This window comes from Bos taurus, chromosome 17 (genome assembly GCF_002263795.3).
Source record: "Bos taurus isolate L1 Dominette 01449 registration number 42190680 breed Hereford chromosome 17, ARS-UCD2.0, whole genome shotgun sequence".
In the NCBI taxonomy this organism is placed as follows: domain Eukaryota; kingdom Metazoa; phylum Chordata; class Mammalia; order Artiodactyla; family Bovidae; genus Bos; species Bos taurus.
The window spans coordinates 52,483,246-52,508,774 of record NC_037344.1 but is presented as its reverse complement, the minus strand read 5'-3'; the positions used below and the strand labels follow the sequence as shown (position 1 = coordinate 52,508,774).

Genomic DNA, 25,529 nt, shown 5'->3' with positions numbered 1-25,529 from the left:
AGTAAGTTCATCAATGGAGAGATCCTGGTGAATACTAAGTCATATTTTTGAAATCATGACAGTTACGGTTACTGAATAAAACACAAAGACCTTGACATGGTATATAAATAACATAACTAAGAAAAATTGAGAATGGAAGAACAGAAGTTGACGATACTTTCCTCAACTTCCATGGCATGGAAGTTGATTCATTATGTAGATTAAAAAACTAATGAGGAGTGAATAGTTGGAGCACAGGAATTCTTAGAGCAGTAGAATTTCTGGACATGATGCTACCGTGCTGGATGCACATCATCCTACATTTGTCAAAACACACAGATGGTACAACACAGAAAGCGTGACAGCCTTTGAGTCTGGGTGAACTCCACGAGATGGTGATGGACAGGGAGGCCTGGCATGCTGCGATTCATGGGGTTGCAAACAGTCGGACACGACTGAGAGACTGAACTGAACTGAACTGATGGCCTTTGGGTGGTAACAATATATCGATGTAGTGTCATCAGTTGTAATGAACCACTCCAGTGGGGGATGTTGATAATAGGGGAGGCTGTGCTTTTATAGGTGGGGGTGGGGAGTATATGGAGAATCTCTTTACCTTCCCCTCAATTTTGCTGTGAATTTAAAACTTCCCTAAAAAATACATTTTATTACTTAAAAAATTAACAACTCAAACCTTTTAAAGTTTTTCTCTCAGAAAGTAGATTAGAGGTTAGCAGGGGCAAGGGAGAAGAGGGGAATGGGGAGTCATTATTGAATGCTTACAGAGTTTCAATTTTGGTGATAAAAAAAATCCTGAAAATAGCAGTGGGGATAGTTGTACAACACTGTAAATGTACCAATGCCACACAATTTTACACTTAAAAAGTGGTTAAAAAGGCAAATTTTGTCATATATAAATATATATCACAATTTAAAAAATTAATGTAATAGGCCAAAAACCATTGAATTGTACATTTTAAATGTGAATTGTATGAGATGTGAATTATATCTAACAAACCTCTTAAGGGAAGTCCCTCATGGTCCAGTGGTTAAGACTCTGTGCTTCCACTGCAGGGGGTACAGGTGCCATTCCTAATCAGGGAACCTACAAGCCTGGTGGTGCAGTCAAAGTAATAATAGTAATAATAATAATAATAAAGCTGTTAAGTTTGCTTCCTCTTTTCTCATCTTAACTCTAACCTGTTAGAAATTATTATCACTGAAGAAATGTTGAAATGTTTGAATAAATGTTTTTCTGAAGTTTAACAAATACATGCAAATAGGTGATTTGCCGTTGGTTAAATTCAAGTAAAATTAAATTTGATTTTTATTTTTAAAATGCATGTAGAGGGGCTTCCTTAACAGTCCAGTGGTCAAGACTCTGCACGTCCAATGTGAAGGACCCAGGTTCAATCCCTGGTTGGGGAACTAAGATCTCATATGCTGTGCAGCACAGCCATAAACGAAAAATAAAATGCATAAATACATAAAAAAGCATATTTTAGAGCATTAAAATATTAGAGCATTTTTTAAAAAGCTTTTACTACTCTGTACATATCTGTATCATGCCATGCATATCTATACAGAATCTGGAAAAGTGTTCAATGGATGCTGTGCATGCACACGCTAAGTCACTTCAGTTGTGTCTGACTCTTTGCAACCCTATGGACGATAGACCGCCAGGCCCTTCTGTCCATGGGATTCTCCAAGCAAGAATATTGGAGTGGGTTGCCATGCTCTCATCCAGGGGAACTTCCCAACCCAGGGATCGAACTCAAGTCTCTTATGTCTCCTGCATTGGCAGGGTGGCTCTTTATCACTAGCGCCACCTGGGAAGCCTGGATGCTGGAGAGGGTTATCGCAAATTGATGGAATTTTGGGCAACTTTTACTAGCATTTTTCTTTATCACTCACGTTTTCATGAGGCAGCAGCAAAAGAGCGTGAGAAGTATGTGTATAACCGGCCAGAGAAGGTTGTCCGCGTAGTTGTGAAAATGATGGACTCTGAGTCAGTCAGACCTTCTGCCACCTCCCAGCAGTGACTGTGGGCAAACTGCTTAATCTCTTTGCTCTTTCATTTGATCTTCTACAAAATAAGAGGTGAGAACAGCACCTACCCCATTGGGCTGTCTTGTGGATTAAATGAGATTGTGCCCATAAAACACTTTAGTCCGGTTCCAGCCAGCACTCAGCTTAGCAATTAGGAGGTGCTGCTGTGCTGAGCAGGGTCTGGAAGGCAGGGCCTGGGGAACAGAGTCCGTGGGTGCCTGGCTGGGCTGCCAGGTGCAGGCACAGGTGCAGACACTACACCCACCAGCATCAGGGAAAGACAGCCCAGCACCCAGGACAACAGTGTCCGCAGGACCAACGGCAGGTGCTGGTTGGCTTTGCAGCCAGAATGCAGACCTGGTTAGGGCACATAGGAGTCCCTGTGTTCCCTCTCTGGCTGAGTCTGGAGCCAGGGGTGGGGCACAGACAGACCCCAGCCCCCTAAAGAGGGAAGGCAGTGTGACTTGGTCTCCGCCTGTCCACTGTGCCTCCTCACCCAGCCCTGAACCCTCAGATGATCTCATTACACCCACTCCGGCTGCCTGGGCTCGAGAGGCAGACTCACATTTCATCTCGGTCCCCGCTGGAGTCGTGATGGGTTAGACAGAATTATATTTTACTGCCTTCCACAGGGCAGCTTTTGGGGCTAGAATAATGAGACGGAAGAAAGAAATATACAAGTCTGCAGAGGCTCGCCTGCGTGGGAAGCCAGGCAAGGAGTCTGTGTGACCGTCCCCCACAAACCACTACCTTCCCCCCAGCCTCTCTGCAAGAACAGTGACAGACCTCCTAGAGGGCCCCTCAGATGTGGCACCTGTCTCTAGAAAAGCCTTGGGTTTCCAGAATCCCTGTATTCATGACCTTAGAAAAGACTCCCAGGCTCCATGTTCATCAGGAAACAGCAGAAGGGCCAGGTGATGTCAGAGTGGGGGCCACTTGGCATGGCGATCAGGGAGGTCACGAGGGGCAGAACCACCTCTGGTCAAGATGCACGGCTCAGACTGTGTCCTGCTGGGCCCAGAGCCCTGGCTTGGGCTGGGAGCTGGGGAGAGCAGGGGTGGGGGGTGACCCTCCCCCTTTCAGGTAGCTCATCCCCTGAGAACTAACATGGGAAGACAGAGAAAATGGGCCTGCAGTTGACCCAGAATATCTGATTCTGCTCAAGGACTTGTGGGCAGGACAGCTCTCGGGACCTCCCTAGCTGGGAGTTCAAAGGTCTCCAGGGACCCCAGGTTGGGGGGGCATTATCAGAGAAGACTGGTGGATTATTAGGGTTTGGCTCAGAAGGGTGGGCAGCTGGGAAGATACAACAGTGGCTCTGAGCGGAGGCCAGGGCAAGACACCCGGACTGGGAGGGGGAGCAAGAGAATTGAGTTTACAGAGAACCTAATCTGTTTTTCCGTGATTAGCTGGGGTTTGACGTCACAGATGGAATTTAGGAGTGAGGCTGTGCAGAGGCAGCGGAGGATGGAATCCATCCAAATACAATTCAGCTGCATTCTGGCCATTAGGTCTGGAAGTTCCTCCAAGCCAGGCCAGCGGAGCCTGCCTACACATTCACAACAGAGGAGGGGACGGTTGGTGGGGACGGGAGGGGCCCTGGGCACATTGGGAACGAACTTTCTGGATCCCCTGGGTCTCTCTGCTGCTGTCTTTAGGAAGCCCCCTTCTTCTGCTCTCTGCTTCCCCAGCCTACAGGGCCCCAATCAGGGGCCAAAGTGGGTATATTTTAAAAGAACTTCAGCTGCCCCCATGTGGGCAACTCCTTCCCTCCATACCTCCTCCTGCCATCCAGATCCAGGGACGGCAGGCTCCAGATGAATGGGAGAGGGTGTAGAGGGGAAAGGGGCAGTGTCCCAGGGACCAGCGCACCAGGCCCTGGGTGGAGGGGATGAGGGGTGGTGGGGGGGAGAGTGTGACCACTAATTAGCTGCCTCTCTGTCCCCTGGGGTAAAAGCAGGAGCAGACATATCCCCCCATGAAATTCTGAGCTGGAAGGAACAGGGCAGGGGCTTGCAATTCCTGCCCCCAAGTAGTCTCACCTTTATCTGTTAGACACTGGACTTCCTCCAAGGTTATGCGGAACAGTATAGGACACCCCCGTTCCAGTCCAACCCTCACTTTATAAATGGGGAGACTGACGCCTGGATTTCACAGGTGTGAAGAGCTGGAGGACACAGACTCCCTCCGTGTCCTGTAACCTTAGAAGATGATGGCACAGCACCCTGCAGCTTGAGTGCTGAAGGGGGCCCCATGGAGCCCCAAAGCCCCGAGTACCCCTGCAGTCACTGACATCCCAGGAAAGGCCACACGTCTCCTCGCTGTTTCCCTGCAGTGCCAACCTGGGGACGACTGCCAAGCCACTGCGGGACTCAGTCATCAGCCCTTCCCTCCAGGGACAGGGGCCACCTGCGGGCAGCTCACAGTGCTCTGCAGGCTGGGCATGCTGGGTGGTGGGGGTGGGACCCTTGGGACGTGTGCGAGGCTTCTGCAGCATAATGTCTGTAACACCCCAACTCAAACAGCAGCCGGGGCTGAGCAGCGAGGACTTTTTATCGCTATGGTGCAGACAGCAAAGCAGGTCCCCAGAAGGCTGGCGCCCTTCTCAAGGACAGCCACAACACTAAGGGCGAGGGGCACCCCACTTTCCCCAATTTCATGACTCCTACTCCCTGCCAGCTCCAACCCTGCTTGTCAGGAAACAAAGAGAGGAGATGTGCAGGTGAGGAAATTCAAACTGAAGTCCCCCAGGGACTTTCTTGGGGGGCGGGGGTCCAGTGGTTAAGACTCCAAGCTGCCCATTCAGGGGACATGGGTTTGATCCCTGGTCAAGGAACTAAGATTCCCTCATACTGTGGAGTGTGGCCAAAAAAGATTAAAAAAAAACAACAAGATCCAGATCCTCCAAGATGAGCAAGAGGGGCACTAGCCAGAACTCACCCCACCCTTTCTGCTGATCACCCTGTGGGGACCCTGCTGGTCACTGCCACCAAGACCAACACCCTGCTGGCCTCCCGGGAGCCACTCCCCGCTCTTAGCACTGAGCACAGCTCAAAGGAGGTGGGGCCGTTCACACAGAATGCCACTGGATGCTTAGAGGTCATAACAGAAACACACACCCAGAGGGACCCGGGCTGACAGTCTGGCTCCAAGCTGTGGCTCACGCAGCCATCACCGGGGGGATGGCTCAGAGGTTCTGGCTCCTGGTGGCCTCCCCTGGGTGGTACCACTGCGGCACCCAGGTCACTTTCTTATGTTGGCAGTACCCACATCTGTTCATCTAAGCTCCTGCATCTGGGCTTCAGGGGAGTCCGCTGGCCTTAGAGATGAGCACCCCTTGAGGGGAGAATGTCCCCCAGCTACTGGGTCAGGAGGAGGAGGAACCCACCAAACCAGATGCTAGGAGGTGGGAGCACCTCCAGGTTAGTGGGGGAGCCGGGAGCTGTGCTTAAGCTGGTGTTCAGAATGCCATCCATCACAGGCTGGGGTTCTGCTGCAGGCTGTACCCCAGGGCACCTCCGCTCATGAATCCCCTGGGAAACATAAGCTTCTGGGCAGGAGAGTTAATAAGAAAAACCGGTAATGAGAGCCAGACCTGAGATTTTCACCCAAACTGGGACGACCCCTTATGTGACGATAACGATGTGATAACGACAACATGAAATAAACATCAGGCTCCCAGCACCGAATGCTCACTTCTCATACCAGCCTGGGCTCCAGGGGCTCGTGGACACCTCAGAGGACTCAGCACCTGGCAATCTTGCCCCAGTGATTCTGCTCCTACACCCACCCCAGTATTTTATACCTTCTCCTCAACTGTTCTCTATTCCCTCAAATTCCCACGCTGTTGCTGCTGCCGCCGCTAAGTTGCTTCAGTCATGTCCGACTCTGTGCCACCCCATAGACGGCAGCCCACCAGGCTCCCCTGTCCCTGAGTTTCTCCAGGCAAGAACACTGGAGTGGGTTGCCATTTCCTTCTCCAATGCATGAAAGTGAAAAGTGAAAGTGAAGTTGCTCAGTCGTGTCTGACTCTAGCAACCCCATGGACTGCAGCGTACCAGGCTTCTCTGTCCATGGGATTTTCCAGGCAAGAGTACTGGAGTGGGGTGCCATCACCTTCTCCAAATTCCCACCCTAGAATCCACTAATCCACCAGTACCTACTGCTCCTGCTATGAATACAAAGGAAGAGCATCGTGGCTCCCAAGAGAGGTCAACCTCTCGAGCACTGAGTCCCATCCTCGTCATTTAAGAACCTTCTTCTGGACTTCCCTGGTGGTCGAGCGGTTAAGAATCTGCCTGCCAATGCAGGGGACATGGGTTCGATTCCTAGTCCAGGAAGATCCTACATGCTTTGGGGCAACTAAACCTGTGTATCACAACTACAGAGCCTGTGCTCCAGAGCCCAAGAATCACAACTACTGAGCCTGTGTGCCACAACTACTGAGCCAGCACTCTAGAGCTACCATGCTCTGCAACAAGTCTCCCCACAACTAGAGAAAGCCCTTGCACAGCAACAAAGACCCAGTGCAGTAGAAAGAACCTTTTCCTGATGGGCAGAACTGAACAGACATTTTTCTTCTTTTTGGCCATGCCGCATGGCATGTGGGATCTTAGTTCCTCAACCAGGGATTGAACTCATGTCTCCTGCAGTGGAAGCACAGGGTCCTAACCACTGGACCGTCAGAGAACTCCATGAATAGACATTTTTTCTGAAGAAGCCATACAGATGGCCAGCAGGCACATGAACAGATGCTCAACATCACTAGTCATTTGGGAAATGAAAATCAAAACCATCAAGAGCTATCACCTCTCGCCTGTCAGAATGGCTGTCATCAAAAAGACCACAAACAACAAATGCTGGAGAGAATGTGGAGAAAAGGGTACACTTGAACACTGTTGGTGGGAATATAAATTGGTGCAGCCACTGTGTAAAATAATATGGAGTTTCCTCAAAACACTAAAAATAGAATTATCATGTTGTTTTGTTGTTCAGTCACTCAGTCGCGTCTGACTCTTTGCAACCTATGGATTGTAGCCCATCAGGCTCCTCCATTCATGGGATTTTCTAGGCAAGAACACTGAAGTGGGTTGCCAGTCCCTTCTCCAGAATTACCATAAGATCCAACAATCCCACTCCTCGGTATAAATTTGAAGAAAATGAAGACATTATTTTGAAAAGATATGTGCACCCCAATGTTCATAACAGCATTATTTACAATTGCCAAAATATGAAAGCAATCTAAGTGTCCACCAACAGATGAGTGGATAAAGCAGCTGTGGTGTATATGAAAGTGAAAGTCACTCAGTCATGTCTGACTCCTTTCAACCCAGTGGACTGCAGCCTGCCAGGCTCCTCTGTCCATGGAATTATCTAAGCAAGAATACTGGAGTGGTTGGCCCTTCCCTTCTCCAGGGGATCTTCCCAACCCAGGGATTGAACCCAGGTCTTTGGCATTGCAGGCTGATTCTTTACCGTCTGATCCACTATATACACACACAATAGAACACTGCTGCTGCTGCTGCTGTGTTGCTTCAGTCGTGTCTGACCCTGTGTGACCCACAGATGGCAGCCCACCAGGCTCCCCCGTCCCTGGGATTCTCCAGGCAAGAACACTGGAGTGGGTTGCCGTTTCTTTCTCCAATGCATGAAAGTGAAAAGCGAAAGTGAAGTCATTCAGTCGTGTCCGACTCTTTGCGACTCCATGGACTGCAGCCCATCAGGCTCCTCCGTCCATGGGATTTTCCAGGCAAGAGTACTGGAGTAGGGTGCCATTGCCTTCTTCACAATAGAACACTATTCAGCTATAAAAAACAATGAAATTCTGCCATTTGCAACAACATGGGTTGACTTGGATGGTATTAGGCTTAGCGAAATAAGTCAGAGAAAGACAAATACTGTATGTTGTCACTTATATGTGGAATCTAAAAATAAAACTAATAAATGTAACAAAACAGACACGGAGAACAAACCAACGGATGCCAGTAGGGAGGGGCAAGCTAGAAGTGGGGAATCAACAGGCACAAACTAGGCAGCATAAAATAAATAAGATACAGGGTATATTGTACAGCACACGGAATATAGCCAATGTTTTATAATAACTTTAAATGGGGTATAAATGTATAAAATACTGAATCTCTATGTTTTACACCTGAAACCAACATAATGTTGTAAATCAACTGTACTTTAATTTAAAAAAACAAATGAAAATTAAAGAGCAGGGCTTCCCTGGTGGCTCAGTGGTAAAGAATGCGTCTGCCAATGCAGAAGACACAAGTTTGATCCCTGGTCCGGGAAGACCCCACGTCTTAGAGCAACTAGGCTAGTGTGCCACAACTCCTGAACCTGTGCTCTGGAGCCTGGGAGCCACAACCACCGAGCTCAGGGGCTGCAGCTACCGAACGAAGCCCTTGCACCCTAGAGCCTATGCTCCACAACGAGAGAAGCCACTGCAATGAGAGGCCCGCACACTGCAACGAAGAGTAGCCCCCATTTGAGGCAACTAGAGAAAAGTCAGCACAGCAATGAAGACCCAGCACAGCCAAAAATAACTAAATGATAAATAAATAAATAAATATTTAGAAATGTAAAGATCAGAAAAAAAGAACCTTCTCCTAAATTAACTCTCTCCTATCAGTTTCTGTCTGTCTTCAGCAGTCCCCTGTCCCATCAGCATGCAAATGTGCTGGTAATAGGTCCCATATTTACAAAAAACCCCTAATAGCTTGCTTTCTTTTTTAAATTTTTTTAAAAATTCATTTTTATTTATTTGTCTGCTCTGGGTCTTAGCTTCGGCACACAGGATATTTTAGTTGCGGCATGGGAACTCTTAGTTGTGGCATGTGGGATCTAATTCCCCAACCAGGGATCAAACCCTCACCCCCTGTACTGGGAGTGTGGAATCTCAGCCACTGGTCCACCAGGGGAGCCCCTTGATATCTTTTTTAAGCTAACACTTTTGAGATATAATTGGCATGTAAAAATCTATTAGTTGTAGGTGTACAACACAAAGATTCGGTCCCACAGCTCTCTACACCCCAGTTCCTCTTGGAACCATCCCATCTCTCCACTCCCCATTATAGCAAAAATCCTCTCCAGAACTAGCTATTCCTGGGATTTCAGCCCACTACATCCCCGAAACTGCATCAGTCAAGGCCATGACCAGGTGGCTAAACCGGTGGCCAGCTCTCAGTCCTCATATTTCCACTCTTTTTGTTAATTCCTGTGTCTAACGCATACTGATGGAGCGTCCACGGCTTGCAGGCAGGTAGCACAGACCTTGAATAGATTTTTGCCTGGAAAAGGTTCATTTTGCTTGGCCAGCACACCCAACCAGCAAACCTCCAATTGGAGCCGACTGTGTGCAAGGTTCCAGCATCTAGGCTCTGAGCCAGCTTATTCAGGGCCTGTCAACCATCAACTGCAATTTATGAGTTTCGTTGGCTTCAAAAAAATAAATAACTGGTGTTGTGCAGCCTGCACATAGCCCTGCCAGGCTGGCTTCAAACCGGGAGGGGCATCAACCTCATGTTGGGATATTTAGGAGCCATTGTCCCTGGTCCTACCCCCTTAACCCAAGGCTCTAAGTCCCCACAATATCTTTTTTTTTTTTCACTTGAGTTTCTCTAGCTGCCCTGAATCATGTAGGATCTTAGTTCCCTGACCAGGGATTGAACTCAACTCCCCTGCTTTGGAAGCAGATTCTTAGCCACTGGAGCACTGGGGCAGTCCCCCAACAGTGTCTGTTGCAAAAGCTACAGCCCAATGGGGCCCAGGCCCAGTGCTCTAGTTGTTTCAGTGAGCATCAGAGCCCTTTAGCTCCAAGAAACTGCCCACAGTTGCCCACGATGCCTGAAACCGTGTTTCCCAGACTTGGCAATCCCAAGAACCAACTGAAATGTTCTTTGAAGATACAGATGCTGGAGCAACTGAAGACTCAGAGACTAAGCCCCATCCCCACCCTAGTTCATCACGGGCACCACGAAGAGGATGACAAGAAAATACAGTTCAGGGGCTTCCGTGGTGGTCCAGTGGTTAAGAATCCACCTTCCACTGCAGGGGACACAGGCTTTAATCCCTGGTCCAGAAGGATTCTACATGTCGTGGCCACGGAGCAACTAAGCCCGTGTGCCACAGCGTGCACCCTAGAGCCTGTGCTCTACAGGAAGAGAAGCCACCGCAATGAGAAGCCTACGCACCGCAACCAGAGAGTAGCTCGCTCGCCGCAGCTAAAGAAAGCCCGCGTGAGAGCAATGAAGACCCATCGCAGCCAAAAATAAATAAATGAATAAATAATTTAAAAATCCTCTTAAAAAAAAAAACACAGTCCCTTCCATCTTGACTCTTTCGAAGACCCTACCAGGGCCTTATCATACCCTGCACCCCGATGCGTGGAAATCAGATTTTCTGCTTGGTCCCCTGGTGTATAAATTGCCTCAATCATTTTACACATTCAGGCCACATGAATAAACTATGAGCTACTTAATCCTCATGACTGCCTTGAGTTAGATATATTACCCTCATTTATCTATTTGTTTTATTGAGGTGTAATTTGCATTGCATACAATTCAGTCTTTCAGGGTGGACAATTCAGTGGGTTTTGATGTATTATTTACAGAGCTGTGCAACCATCATCACTGTCTAATTCCAGAACATTTTTCATCCCCAAAGAAAACCCCACACTCATCATCACTCAGTCTCCATCCCCTCCTCACCTCCCCGGGGAACATTAATCTGCTTTTGGCTCCTATGGATTTGCTGGTTCTGGATATTTCATTTCATATGGAATCGTACAATAGCTGTTGGTGTCTGGCTTCTTAAACTCAGCATCACGCCTCAAGTTTCATCCACCTTGTAGCCTGTGTCAGTACCTCACTCCTTTTTGTGCAGAATAGCATTCTACTGCATGGCTATTATGCCCATTTATATATATATATATATATATTTATTTATTTGGCTGTACCAGGTCTTAGTTGCAGCACTCAGGATCTTCCATCTTCATTGTAGCATGCTGGATCTTCAGTTGCGATATGTGAAATCTATTAGTTCCCTGACTAGGGATCAAACAGGGGCCTCCCGCATTGGGAGCTTGGAGTCTTACCCACTGGACTACCAGGGAAGTCCCTATTATACCCATTGTTAGAGCTGAAGAAGGGCTTCCCAGGTGGCGTTAGTGGTAAAGAACCTGCCTGCCAATGCAGTAGAGCTAAGAGATGAGAGTTCCATCCCTGGATCGGGAAGATCCCTGGAGGAGGGCATGGCAACCCACTCCAGTATTCTTGCCTGGAGAATTCCATGGACAGAGGAGCCTGGCGGGCTATAGTCCATGGGGTCACAAAGAGTCGGGACACGACTGAGCGACTCAGCACGCACACACACACACACATAGCTGAGGAAAACCATGGCTCATTGTCATTAAGGCATCTTGTGCCTGGTTACTCAGTACACATTGCAGTCAGGTTTATCTATTTTTCTCTGCAGCCAGGATAGAAATAGCTTAAGAACTGAACAAATTCTTCTAAATTTACATCAATTTATATAAATCTATCCCCCAAGTACAAATAACCACATTTTATAGTTTACAAATGCTTTTAGCTTCATACTCTCACTTTTGCAGCTCAGTTCTCCAAGGTGGAAAAGGCAAGTGTGCCCCATTTTGGAAAGGAATCAAAATTTTAAGTGGTGTATTCAAGGCTAGAGATATTTATTGAGGGGTTAGTAGTGACTGCATCCGAATCCAGATATACCGTGCACAAACAGGTTTTTTTGCTCACAGCAAAAAAATGTTTGTTTAAAGCAAAAAAAAACTTTAATGCTTTTTACAAAGATGCATGACTTGGTGAAATCATTTTTGTCTTTTTCTTTTGGATTATTTTGTCATGAGGGCAAACCTTGGACCTGAGGGCCAACCCCATGTAGATTCTGCCCAAGAGTCGTTACTTGGCTTTATTTTAATGTTCCTGGCTGATCTTGGAAATCAAGGATGCTTTCTCTTTCCAAACACAGATTCCTTGGTTCCAGCCCAAAAGTGCTGCACTACAGAGTGTGGGACCTGGGAATATGTATTTTTAATAAGTTCCCTGTGTGGCTCGTAAGAACAGAAAAGCACCTAGAGGCTAAAATCTTAACTCCATAACCTTGCAAGTTAAGTCCTTAAAATCAGGTCTCAATCAGTCCCTCCCACCTCTCCTCCCAGCAAGAAATCTGACACTGGGGCCCCTCTGAATGGCACGCAAGCAGCAGTGTTTACTAAGCCAGAGGTCCAGCTCTGTGCCAGGTGCTGGGGAAGCAGGGGACCAAGACAGAGCCCTTGGGGAGCCCCTAGGTCAGCGGTCCCCGATCTTTTTGGCAACAGGGACTAGTTTCATGGAAGACAATTTTTCCATGGACTTGGGGACTGGGGGATGGTTTCAGAATAATTACATTTATTGTGTGCTTTATTTCTAATCTAATGCTATTGTTGATCTGACAGGAGGTACCAGCCCACGGCCTACACTGGGGAAGACAGACATTTCACAAGTCACTGAAGACCTGGTGGGAATATTATTCAGCCTTAAAAAGGAAGGAGATTCTACTACCTGGGCCTTGCCTGCCTTCCTATGGCTCTAGCCACCTGGGCTGCTTTCTCTTCATGGAATATGCCAGGCTACTTCTTGATCCAGGCCTCTGCCATCCCCCTTAAATGCCCGTCCTCTAGGTGACGGCCCAGGTGACCCCTTGTCCTGATATGGGCCGTGGTCCTGATGCCATGTGCCCTCTGGCTCAGCACCCTCTGGGACGGTCCGATCCACTTGCACACAGCTGTGCCTTCCCCACAGCACAGCCAACCCCACGGCTGGGGCCTCACCTGTCTTGCTGATGGGTAGAAGAGCACTGGGGATGATGCAAGGAGAGCAAATTCACCCTGTTCATCTTGTCATTCTCGGCAGGTGCCAGGGAGCAGGGGCCTCGCGCTTAGTGGGTACTCAGGAAGGCTTGCCCGGCAAACATTCACGCAGCCCTGCGACAGGCAGATAACATTGCTCAGCAGCCAAAGTGCTAATTACAAACTGCTCCCTTAGCTGTTCCTGAGAGCAACCAAAGGATTCTCCAAGAATAGCGTACCCTCCCTGTCACGTCCCTGGAAGAACACACCGGCTTTCTTGACAGCGTCTGTGACTCAGACTGTTCACGGAGCCAGACTTGCCTCCCCCCAACAGTGTGCACAGGAGTATAGACCTCAGACAGGCGGAGAGAGAGCTGCGTGTTGTTATCCGCAGCCTGGGTACACAGCAGCATCTGGGGCTGTAGTGGCCCCTCCTCCAATGGGGGTGGGCTTGGGAGCGACCAGCATGGCCCTGAAGGAGATATGGCAAAGCCCGGCAGCCCTAATGCCCCTAGAGAGGCTGCCACCCCCTCTCGGATGTGCACGGTACATTACAGTTCATCATGCTCAGAAAGTCAATGCTCAGAAGCAGCCTGAGCAAGGCAGGAAGACAAAAGCCCAGAAGGGCTGTCATTCAGTGAGGCCACACAGCGAGTGATGGGCAGAGAATCTCCCTGGAATTGCTCTTTCCTGGCCTGTGACCCAGAGCTTGCTCTACTGTGCCCTTGGGTAAGCAAGGGGCCAGGTGCCGCAGGCTTCAGCAATTGGGTCCGAAGACCCGACTCAGAAGGGAGCAGGCAGGGTGAGCTGGATGCTGAGCCAGAAGGCCCAGCAGTGTCCCCAGGGGGAGTTGCCCACGTGAGTGCACATGCAAAGCTCTGTACGACTTTGGCCAGGTTGTGCTCCACCTCACCATGTGAGTGCTGTGGCCTTTAGAGCCAGGCCTCCCAGGACTGCCAGGGAACACAACCTTCCTGGAAAGTTTCCCAGGTAACTGGCTCTTCTTCACAGCTGTCAGTTTCCCTTCATCGCCCCATAAAATCCTCCTGCTGATGATAGATGTCATTCCTCTCCAGGAAGGGAGAAGGGAAAGAAAGAAAACACACACACACACAAACTGGTGAAATTAGGAAGGTCCAGAAGAACACCTATTTCTGCTTCATTGGCTACACTAAAACCTTCGACTGTGGACAACAACAAACTGCGGAGAATTCTTAAAGAGATGGAAATGTCACATCACCTTACCTATCTCTTGAGAAACCTGTATGCAGGTCAAGAAGCAACAGTTAGAACCAAATATGGAACAATGGACTGGTCCAAAATCGGAGGAGTTCAAGGCTGTATATTGTCACCCTGTTTATTTAACTTACATGCAGAGTACATCATGTGAAATGCAGGGCTTGATGAATCACAAGCTGGAATCAAGATCACCAGAAGAAATATCAACAACCTCAGAAATGCACGTAATACCACTCTGATGGCAGAAAGTGAAGAACTAAAGAGCCTCTTGATGAAGGTGAAAGAGGAGAGTAAGAAAGCTGGCTTGAAACTCAACATTAAAAAAAACAAACTAAAGATCATGGCATCTGGTGCCATAATTTCAAGGCAAATAGAAAGGGGAAAAATGGAAGCAATGACAGATTTTATTTTCCTGGGCTCCAAAATAACTGGATGGTGATTGCAGCCATGAAATTAAAAGGCACTTACTCCTTGAAAGGAAAGCTACGACAAACCTAGACAGTGTGTTAAAAAGCAGAGACATATGCTTTTGGCCGACAAAGGTCCATACAGTCAAAGCTATGGTTTTCCAGTAGTCCTCTGCAGATGTGAGAGTTGAATCATAAAGAAAGCTAAGCACCGAAGAACTGATGTTTTCAAACTGTGGTGTTGGAGAAGACTCTCGAAAGCCCCATGGACTGCAAGGAGATCAAACCAGTCAACCCTAAAGGAAATCAACCCTGAATACTCATCGGAAGGACTGTTGCTGAAGTCCTAGTACTTTGGCCATCTGATGTGTAGAGCCGAATCATTGAAAAAGACCCTGATGCTGGGAAAGATTGCGGGCAGGGGGAGAAGAGGGTGGCAGAGGATAGATGGTGAGATAGCATCACCGACTCAATGGACATGATTTTGAGCAAATTCTGGGAGACAGTGGAGGACAGAAGAACCTGGATTACATACAGTCCATGGGGTCACAAAGAAACGCACACGACTTAGTGACTGAACAACAATCTGGGTCCACACTTGGGAAGAGAAAGCATCAGCTGTAGCTGGGTTGCCTAGTTCAGTTGCATAGGCTGTTCACTGCCCAAGTCTAAGCAGTGACATGCTCATGGACTACCATTGGATTAGCACTCCCTTGAGTTGGGCAGTACAGGGAAAGGGCCCTGCCTGATTTGGAGGAATGTCTTCACTAGTTTCAAGGCCCACATCTCACTAACACTTGCCCTAGCATAAGGACTCCTCAGTTCTCAGGGACTGAAGCCCAGGACCTAAGAGAAGAAATTAACCATCTTCTATGAGCTGAGATTCACGTTCTTCTCCAGTATTTTCTCCTTTCTCTACAAATCACTCTCCATTCCTACCTCTGCCTCTGATCAGTTCTGGAAAGTGTTCAGCAGCTCTCTCTTCAAATATGAACTCTGGCTTATAGTCCTCTCCTCTTCCTGGAACTCTGACTAGATAAATGTTAGGTATTCTCCTCCTCTGCGTGTCTTATCTCCTCTACAGTTTCCTCACATCTGGCTTCCAGTCATTAATCCCTTTTTCAGCTATGACTACTCTCCTAGTGAAGTTCTGTTTGATTCTTTTCCAGATCTGCTGCTGCTTTTATTTTTTGGCTGTGCTGCACAGCATGCAGGATCCTAGTTCCCTGACTACGGATTGAACCTGTGCCTTCAGCAGTAAAATCGCAGAGTCCTACTGAAACACCAGGGAATTCACTGCTTCATTTCTGTACAGCTTTTTATCCCCTGCACATATTTTCAACCATGCCTTTTATTTATTTAAATGCATCAAATGTAGTCAGTTTAAGGTCTAGTCCTAAATATTGGTGTGTCTGCAGTACTGAGGGGCTGTTTGTGCCGCAGACCGTCCGGGCTGCCTCTGGCTCACAGCACCTCCTCTCCTCTGGGCTCAGTTACTCTTAACTATGAACTGATCATTTTCTGTGGAGGTTCTCGGCAGAAATCTTCTGAGACTGAGAACAAGGGTCTATTTTTCTTGAGAGAATTTACATTTGCTTCATCAAATGCCTGGTTGCGACCCTGAACTCACCTGAGCTCTCACCTTAAATCATCAGCTAGTGGTTTGTTTTGTGTGTGTATGTGTTTTTTGTTTGTTGGGGGGATATTTTTGCTTCTTTAAGCAATACTTTAAAAAAAAAAGTATTTATTTATTTATACATGGACTTCCCTGGTAGTTCAGATGGTAAAGAATCTGCCTGCAATGTAGGAAATCCGGGTTCGATCCCTGGGTCAGGACGATCCCCTGGAGAAGGGGAAGAAAACCTACTCCAGTATTCTGGCCTGGAGACTTCCATGGACAGAGGAGCCTGGCAGACTACAGCCCATGGGGTCAGAAAGAGTCAGACTCAACTGAGCGAGTAACACTGTCATTTATTTATGGCTGCATTAGGTCTTAGGCGCAGCACTCAGGCTTCTTTCCAGTTGTGGCACTTGGGCTCAGTGGTTGCAGTGTAGGTTTAGTTGCCCTGCAGCATATGGGATCTTAGTTCCCTGACCAGAGACTGAACCTCTGTCCCCTGCATTAGAAGGTAAAGTCTTAACCACTGAACCACCAGGGAAGTGCCTAGTGGTCAATCTGAACTACTAGGAAGTTTGAGTTCCTCTTTCTCATTCTTCTACTCTTCTGCCCAAATAGCTAGTAAGTCTATTTGTTTCTGGGGGCTGCTGTCACAAACTGGGTGGCTTTCAGCAACGTAAATGTATTCTCTCACAGTTTTGGAGACCAGAGGTCCGATATTAAGGTGTCACTGAGATTGGCTCCTTGTCCCATGCCTGTCTCCCGACATCTGGAAGTTGCTGGCAATCCTTGGCATTCCTTGGCTTGTAGCTGCATCACTGGAATGCTTCCTCTGTCATCACACAGCTTTCTCCCTGTGTCTCTGGGTCCCTGCATCTTCACAGGGCTTTCTTATAAGGAAACCAGTCACTGGACTTAAGGTCCATCCTACTCCAGTAGGACCACATCTTCACTTGATTACATCTGCAAAGACTCTATTTCCAAATAAGGTCAAAAGACGGTGCGCTTGATCTCAACTGCAGGCCAAAGTTTAATGACTCTTGTTCCAGTGACCATCTTTCAATATTTAAACACATGTACTTAAACATATAACTCTCTAGGGTGCTTAGATTAAAATGAATCTATCTTGGCCTTCCCTGGTGGTCCAGTGGTTAAGAATCTGCCTGCCAATGCAAAGGACATGGGTTTGATCCCAGGTCAGGGAAGATTCCACATGCCTTGGGGCAACTAAGCCCGTGTGCCACAACTACGGAAGCCGGCGAACCCTAGAGCCTGTTTTCCGCAACAAGAGAAGCCACTGCAATGAGAAGTCCGTGCACTGCAATGAAGAGTAAGCCCGACTCACAGCAACTAGAGAAAGCCCGTGCACAGTAACGAAGACCCACCACAGCCAAAAAATTAAATAAATACAACTTTTAAAAGAGAAACTTTAAATTAAAAAAAAAAAGTCTACCTCTCCTTCTCCAACAAGAAAAGAAACAATAGCTGTATTCATTCTAGCTCCTCACTGATCCCCCAAACTGTGGGGGTCATTCCAGAACCCCTTCCTGCTCATCACTCACAGCTAGGCTCAGAGCACACTGAGAACCTCTCTACCTCCTGGAAACAGTACAGGCCACTGTTTCCTTTTTCGATTGAATCCCATTTTCACTCCATCTTTCGGGACTCCCTCATGGTTTGTTCTTCACTAAAGGCATCTCTTTGCCTACATGGATATTTGCGTGTGTGCGCGCTTAGTTGTGTCCGACTCTCTGTGACCCCGTAGACTGTATACCCCACCAGGTTGTCTGTCCATGGAATTTTTCAGGCAAGAACACTGGAATGGGTTGCCATTTCCTACTTCAGGGGAGTGTTCCCAACCCAGAAATAGAGCCCGTGTCTCTTGCGTCTCCTGCATGTGCAGGCAGGTTCTTTACCACTGTACCACCCGGGAAGCCCTACATGAATATTTACTAGTATCTTTTCTATCACACGGAAAGATGTGGAGCAAGAAGAGAGGGCTATGGGATGCCCTCAGTCTGCAAACAATGATCTTGCCCCTGCTTAAACTTCCAAGGATTTTTTAAAAATGAGAGGACAAAGGGAACACAGTCAGTCCTTCAGTGATGACAAAGGCACAGAGGCTGTCAACAGCTATATCCTCTCCATGTAGCCAGTCTGGGACAAGGGATCTGGCACTTGGGCCTCACCAGAGCTGAGCCCTAGTCCCCGGGGGCATCTGGATATGCAACTCCAGCCGTTGCCGATGCCGGCTGCCCCATTCTCCCTCCCATGGTGACGTGAGCATCCATGTAGGTCCCTTTTTACTGGAGCTGGCTGGAGCTGGACTTCTGTTACTCACAACCAGACAAGTCCTGACTAATATAGGATAATATCTTCTTTTGATCTTTTGCATGTTTTTCACTTGTTGAGCAAATCTCTTTCTCCTAAAGGGCATAGAGATAAATTTCACCCTGCCCTGAGGTCAAAAAACGATGAAAAAAACAAAAAAATCCAAATCAGCTTACATGTTCAGTTATTCTGAACTCTCTCACACTGCTGTCTTTGTCCATGCAATGGAGAGTTGATCTGGTCGGGGAAAGGGTGAAGCAGATGACGGGACATCCGCCTCCCTTACATCACACGTAGATATTATCTGTGAAGCCTGAGCACTCTCTGTGAGTCTGGGGAGTTGCTCGGGGCTTCTAACAAATCTAGTTCCACCTGCCGAACTACCTCAAAGCCTTCTTCCCACCCCCAGGAGGTGGTAACACCACCAGCTGGACCTGCCCGGTGTGTCCAGCGCCGCTCGGGCTTGGTGCTAAACAGACACAACACCGGGGACCAAAATAAAACGCATCTCGGTAAGATCTTGACTCAGCTTTGCAGGAACAGCGGGCTCCTGTGCACACACTCCCCCACCCTGCATGCCTGTTTGTAAATTAATCACACGTCAGAAGACTCTGCTCAGAGTCACAGGTTTCTGGACCACTCTGAGGGGAGCTTGGGCTACGGGATCTTTGGATCAACTTCAAAACCAGATGAATCCTTTCACGAGACCCTAAGAATTCTGTCTTCCCAGACCCCTAAGCCATCTTCATCTTGCATCCCTCCCCAGCAGAAGCAGAGAGGGCAGGGGGAACCAGCACTGCCCCCCCTGCCTCCAAGAGCCCTGTCTACAAAAGTCTCCTCCATATATTGATATGACAGTTTAAACATAGACACGCACACTTGTAAGATGTTACTGGAAACTGTGTGAAAGCAAGATTAGAAGAAGCAGAAAGGGTCTTCCCTGGTGGTCCGGTGGTTGAGAATCGGTCTCCCAATGCAGGGGACATGGGTTCGATCCCTGGTTGGGGAACTAGATCCCCCATGCCCTGGGGCAACTAGAGAAGCCAACACACTGCAACTACTGAGCCCTTGTGCTGCAACAAAGACCGTGTTGTTCAGCTGCTCAGTTGTGCTTGACTCTTTGCGACCCCATGGACTATAGCATGCCAGACTTCTCTGTCTTTCACTGTCTCCCGGAGTTTGCTCAAAGTCCTAGTGCAGCCACAAATAATAAACAAAAATAAAACACCTTGAAGAAAAAAGAAGTAGAGAGAAGGTAGTTAGGAAGCAGCATTTTTAAATTGTATGTTCACACCCACACTGGCCATTGTTTCAGGCCCCTGCCTCTCTCTGGGGTTCTTCTCTGTGGCGCTAACCTCTCTCTGCTCCTGGGTCCACAGGTTCCTGGAACACTGCCCAGTCCCAAGGCCCGTTGAGCATCCTTGAGTCAGTTCTAAGGTCCCTGGGTAGGAGCAGAGGGTCAGTGGAAGGAACGTCAGGCTGAGCTTGCTGACCTGTACTTGTCACGTAGCCCTGGCCTCAGTTTACTCATCTGGGAAGCAGAGCGAATACCTGAACTCTGGGATCTCTTAGGCGATGCCAGGTACCCCAGTGGAAGAGCGTAGGCTGATAGCTTATGCTCACGTTGCCTGGGAGACAAACTCCTCTTCTATTTGGAGCTGTCCCAGAATGTTCCGTGCTGGCTTCTCACCGAGAGGGCTTCACCTGAGCAGACAGATGTGGGGACAGCACCACCGCGGTTACTTGCCTTCGTGGGCCGGGGTTGGGTTCACTGTGTCAGCAGCTCCTGCCAACACCAGGAAGCCCGGGCCCAGACTGCTGCCTCGTTCTGCTAGACTGGAAGCATGAAAGAATTGAACTGCCCTGCCCTCCTCTTCCAGAAAGTCCTCCTGGGTTGGGTGAGAAACGCTCACAGTCTTTTTGCACTCTCCTGTCCCTGTGTAACACTGGATCCTGTCCCTGCCCTTGGGCATTGGGGTGATGGTCCACAACCTGGGCCAAGTGGGGAGTCACAGGATTCCATTAAGAATGAGGCCAACAACCATCAAGGAACATACCTTAAAGTTTCCTCTTTAGGGCTTTGTAGTCCTGGGAATTCATTGTTCACTGAGGTCTAGCCCTTGGCTGTGAATGGGGACCAAGTGGGTATAGACTGAAGTCATCATTTGCTTTGGGCAAGTTGGGGAGCTCTAAGGCCTCAGATTCCAAATGCAGTAAGTGTGTATATGTATGTGTATCCCTTTCTAACAGAGACTTTGAGAAGAGCAAAGGAAGGAATGTTCATACCACTGTTCTCATCCTATAAATATTTACAAAGTGCCCTACACAGACCCGAATGAAACCAGGGGTGGGCAGAAGGCAGGACCAGTGGTTCTTAAGACTCTCTCCAGGGATTTCTCTAGTGGTCCAGTGGCCAAGACTCCGAGCTCCCAATGCATAGGGCCCAGGATCAATCCCTGGTCAGGGAACTAGATCCTGTATGCCCCAACTAAAGATCAAAGAACCTGCTTGCCACAACTAAGACCCAGAGCAGCCATTTTTTTTTTTTTTTTAATAAAGGACTCTATTTCCACAGGCGATGGGCCTACAGACTCTGAAGTTGGGGCGTCCTGGGGCCTGTGGAAGCTGTGGGCACTGGTGGTGAGAACTCAGACACTTGGACGCCTGGCTAATTGCAGGGAGCCTCCAGGGTTCCCCAACCACTGACGCCCACCCCAAGTGAGGAACAAGTCCGGGGAGAGCAGGAGGCGGAGCCATCTGTCTTGTCCTGAATTATTAACCGCGGAGGAGGAGGTGCAGGCAAGGCCTTGGACCAAGGCAGGGGAACCAGGAGCAGCTGACCCCGCCCTGGAGGGAGGGGGTGGTCAGGGAGGTGGAGCAGGGCCTTTGACCACACATGTCCCGGGGATCTAGAGATTCGGCTGTGACCTTTGGTGGCAGCTGGGCTATGAGCCTGGAGGCGATTTTCCTGTCCAGCCTGCAAAAACTAAACCAAGGTTCATTCTCCGAGCTTACTTTTCCAAGTAGTTATGAACCAGTATTCCTCATTCCTTCCTGTGGGGCATTTTGCAGAAGATTAAAGCAAGGCCGGACAAGATCAGGCAGTTCAGCCAAAATCTCTCAACTGTCAAGGACCGGCATGCATCCCAGGCCCTAAGCGCCACCTGAAGACCCTCCCCGTGGACTGCCCATCGCTAGGCAGAACAGAATGTCGAATTCGCCCCACTTGCGGTCCCCATTCCTCCCGGCCTCGGTTCCAGGCCTTGTCAGCCCTCCCTGGGGGGCAGAACAGCTTCCTCGTTGGCCTCCAAGCTTCCAGTTTGGATTTCAACCTCATTTCCAAAATCTTCCCTCTAGAAGCCAACAGACACACCGCGTTTGAGAATTTTGCAGCGCCCGCCAGGGTCAGAGCCCCGCCCCCGAACGGCACTCAAGGCCCTAGGCTCCGCCCCCGCCGTCTGGGACATGCCCACCTTTTGGCCGCCTGGAGCCGCGCTGCGGGCCGCTTCGCACCTCGCGTCCCCATCAAGGGCAGCGTTCACGGGCTCACCGGTTCTCCAGTGTCTGGCGCGCGGCGGGAGCTCCCTCACTTTGCCTGAAGCATGTGCTGAGATTCACACTTGCTTGTCCTTCTGTCGAAAAGCCCTTCCCCACCTGGTCTCCCTGGCAAACTCCCAAAGTGTCCTTTAAAACTTAATCGGGCACGCGCCTTGCCAGCACCCCGCTAGATCGAAGCTGGGTGCCCCGGGATTCTCAGGGAGCACCTCGCCTCCAGCCCTCACACAGCCCATTCCCACTGCCTGGCCCCAGACCAGAAGGCTCCAGGGCAGGACTCTGGCGTGTCCTGAGTCTTGGGTACCACTATAGAGCTGCAAAGATGCTCAGGGACCACCTCCTGGCGTGGTGGTCCCTGGGAAGAAGAAGACCAATCCCCAGCACGTGGCAGGATACACAGAGCCCATGTTTCGGGAAAGTCAGAGAGAGGCGCTGGAGGCTTGGGGTCACTTCTGGGGGATCTTCCAGGAGGCAGTCTGGACAGGAGCCAGTAGACAGGCCACCTCCCCCTGGACTAGCCCCTGCCCCCTTACACTGGTGGGCAGCTTACATGGGGGGCCCTTAGCCTGAGTCCTGGTCAAGGATCTAAACAGAGGGTGGGCCCAGAGAAGGTTGGGAAGGAATGTTTCTGAGTATGCAAGTGTTCCTGAGACCACTACCACTGGTCTCCTCATCCTATAAATATTTACAAAGTGCCCTAGAGGGACCCTGAGTGAAACCTTCTGGGCAGAAGGCAGAGTTTCTGACTCTCCACCACTGTGTCTTCGGGAGCTGGGTCTGTGCTCTCAGCTGTGGGGGCACTGGCCCAGGCTCACCCCAGTCTTTCCACACACAGCCACACACACAATTAATGCCCCAGCAGGTGCCGGGCCTGCTTCTCCCGCAGGTTCAGCTTGCGCCTCACTGATCTGTTCTTTACAGAATGTATCTGAACGTCCTTCCTGGACCAGTGTGAGGCTGGGAGCTATAGCCAGGCTGGACCTAGGGCTGGCCTGAGGGCCACAGAGCAGAAAGTACAGGGTGAGCTTAGGACACAGGGGGACAAACCAGAACAGAAAAGTCAGGCTGAATGGCCCCCAGCATCTGATGTACGTGTGATTTCACTGATAGGAAACATCCGAACTGGCAAATCCCTAGAGAAGGAAAGCAGGTTGGTGGGTGTCAGGGGCTGCGGGAGATATGAGGTTTCCTCTGGGGAGTGACAGAAATGTTCTGAAACTAGAAAGAAGTGGTAATGTTCTCAATACCATGAATGTATTGTGTGTATGTTCAGTTGCTCAGTCGTGGTCAACTCTTTGTGACCCCATGGACTGTCCATAGGATTTTTCAGACAAGAATACTACTATGCTTACTCCTTGAAAGGAAAGTTATGACCAACCTAGATAGCATATTGAAAAGCAGAGACATTACTTTGCCAACAAAGGTCCGTCTAGTCAAGGTTATGGTTTTTCCATTGGTCACGTATGGATGTGAGAGTTGGACTGTGAAGAAAGCTGAGCACCGAAGAATTGATGCTTTTGAACTGTGGTTTTGGAGAAGACTCTTGAGAGTCCCTTGGACTGCAAGGAGATCCAACCAGTCCATTCTGAAGGAGATCAGTCCTGGGTGTTCTTTGGAAGGAATGATGCTAAAGCTGAAACTCCAGTACTTTGGCTACCTCATGCGAAGATTTGACTCATTGGAAAAGACTCTGATGCTGGGAGGGATTCGGGGCAGGAGGAAAAGGGAACGACAAAGGATGAGATGGCTGGATGGCATCACCGACTCGATGGATGTGGGTTTGAGTGAACTCCGGGAGTTGGTGATGGACAGGGAGGCCTGGCGTGCTGCAATTCATGGGGTCGCAAAGAGTCGGACACGATTCAGAGACTGAACTGAACTGAACTGAGAGTGGGTTGCCATTTCCTCCTCCAGGGGATCTTCCCAACCCAGGGATCAAACTCGTGTCTCCTGTGTCTCCTGCATTGCAGGTGGATTCTTTACCTGTTGAGCCATCTTAAATGCCACTAAATTGTTCACCCTAACATGGTTAGTTCTTTTTTGTTTTTAATGTTATATGAATTTCATCTCCAGAAAATTTTTTAGGAAAAAATAAAGTCACACCTTCCTTTATCCAGTATGCCTTGGCAGCCACCCCATTTTTGCTGAGCCAGCATCCCAGCTCTTAGGTCCCCAGGGCTCAGAGCACCAACCATGGGCGCGTTTTCTATGTTACCCTGTGTTTGTTTGTTTGTTTCCCACAGCACACTGTAAGAGAGGGGGACTGACTGTGTCACCTTCCTGCTTACAATTGTCAAGAATTCACCTTTAGGACTTCCCTGGCTGTCCAGTGGTTAAGAGTCTGCCTGCCAATGCAGGGGACACGGGTTCAATCCCTGATCCGGGAAAATCCCACAAGCCTCGGGCAACTTAGCCTGTGTACCACAACTACTGAGCCCACATGCCTAGAGCCTGTGCTCTGCAATGACAGAAGCCACCGCAGTGAGAAGCCCGAGCACCACAGCTAGAGAGTAGCCCCTGCTCGCCGCAACTGGAGAAAGCCCTTGAGCAGCAACAATGACCCCCAGCCAATAAATCAATCATTAAACAAAAATTTTAAAAATTCACCTTTATTCACCAGAGAACACTTGAGCTCCGTATCCTGGCACTCAAGGGCTTGGATAAACTAGCGATGGAGCAACCTCATACATGGAGGTCCCCAGATGGTCTGGGGATGCCCAGCCTATAGAGCTGAGCCCCACCTTGTTGATAAAACCATCACTAGCCCAAGCCTCCTCAACCAGTGCCCCTTCCCTCCACCAAGCTCTCTGCATGAAGGACGTGTGTTTTTCACATCTGGGCTGCTTCGAGATCTCATTTTCCCCACAAAAGTGTGAGTCCTCCAAGAACCAGAAACCACGTATCCTCTCCTGTGGATGCTCCTGATGCTACCACAATGCTGCCCAACTCCAAGGGCAGGGTCGCTCTCTTCTACGTAACAATGCTTTCACCCACTGTTCACTTAATGGTTTCACCTGAATGGACATACAATCCCCTACCACAGATAAACAAATGGTTTTGTTACATATATATATATATAAGTCAGAAGAAAACACAAGTGCACCTCCAACTAGAGTGGTCGAATAGACTTGCAGAGTCCACAGTATACACTCAGGGAGAGGATGAAGGCTGGGGTTGAGGTCACCACAGGGAATACCAGATGGGTGGTGGAAAGTACAACTGAGAAAAGTTTCCAGAGCCCAGGGTACAGATGTGGTGCTCCTTACAGGGGCCTGGGGTAGTGCAGGGATCTTTAAGGGTGCTAGGTTGACACCAATGGGATCACAGAACTCAGACACTGAAGAGGAACGTGTTACCTAACCTCATCATTGTATAGATGGGACCTTAAGACCCAGAGAGGACTCCCCTCTCAATCCAACGGTTAAGACTCTGTGCTTCCACTGCAGGGGACTAGGGTTTGACCCCTGGTTGAGGAACTAAGATCCCA

General features: G+C 49.1%; 1 protein-coding gene across 24 annotated transcripts in view; it reads right to left on the bottom strand.

Annotated features, from left to right (window-relative positions):
• The window catches only part of PITPNM2 (phosphatidylinositol transfer protein membrane associated 2), a 164,043-nt gene that overhangs the window by 44,922 nt on the left and 93,592 nt on the right, over positions 1 to 25,529 (bottom strand). For 5 of the 24 annotated variants that reach the window (XM_024977280.2, XM_059876028.1, XM_059876029.1 and 2 more), the window contains one exon: positions 12,875 to 13,027. The exons of 18 other annotated variants lie outside the window; for them this stretch is intronic. The gene's annotated coding sequence lies outside the window, so the exon portion shown is untranslated. Of the gene's footprint in view, positions 1 to 1,893; positions 3,430 to 12,874; positions 13,028 to 25,529 lie in introns of those variants that run through there. One more of the 24 variants, XM_059876033.1, reaches the window with a different exon arrangement.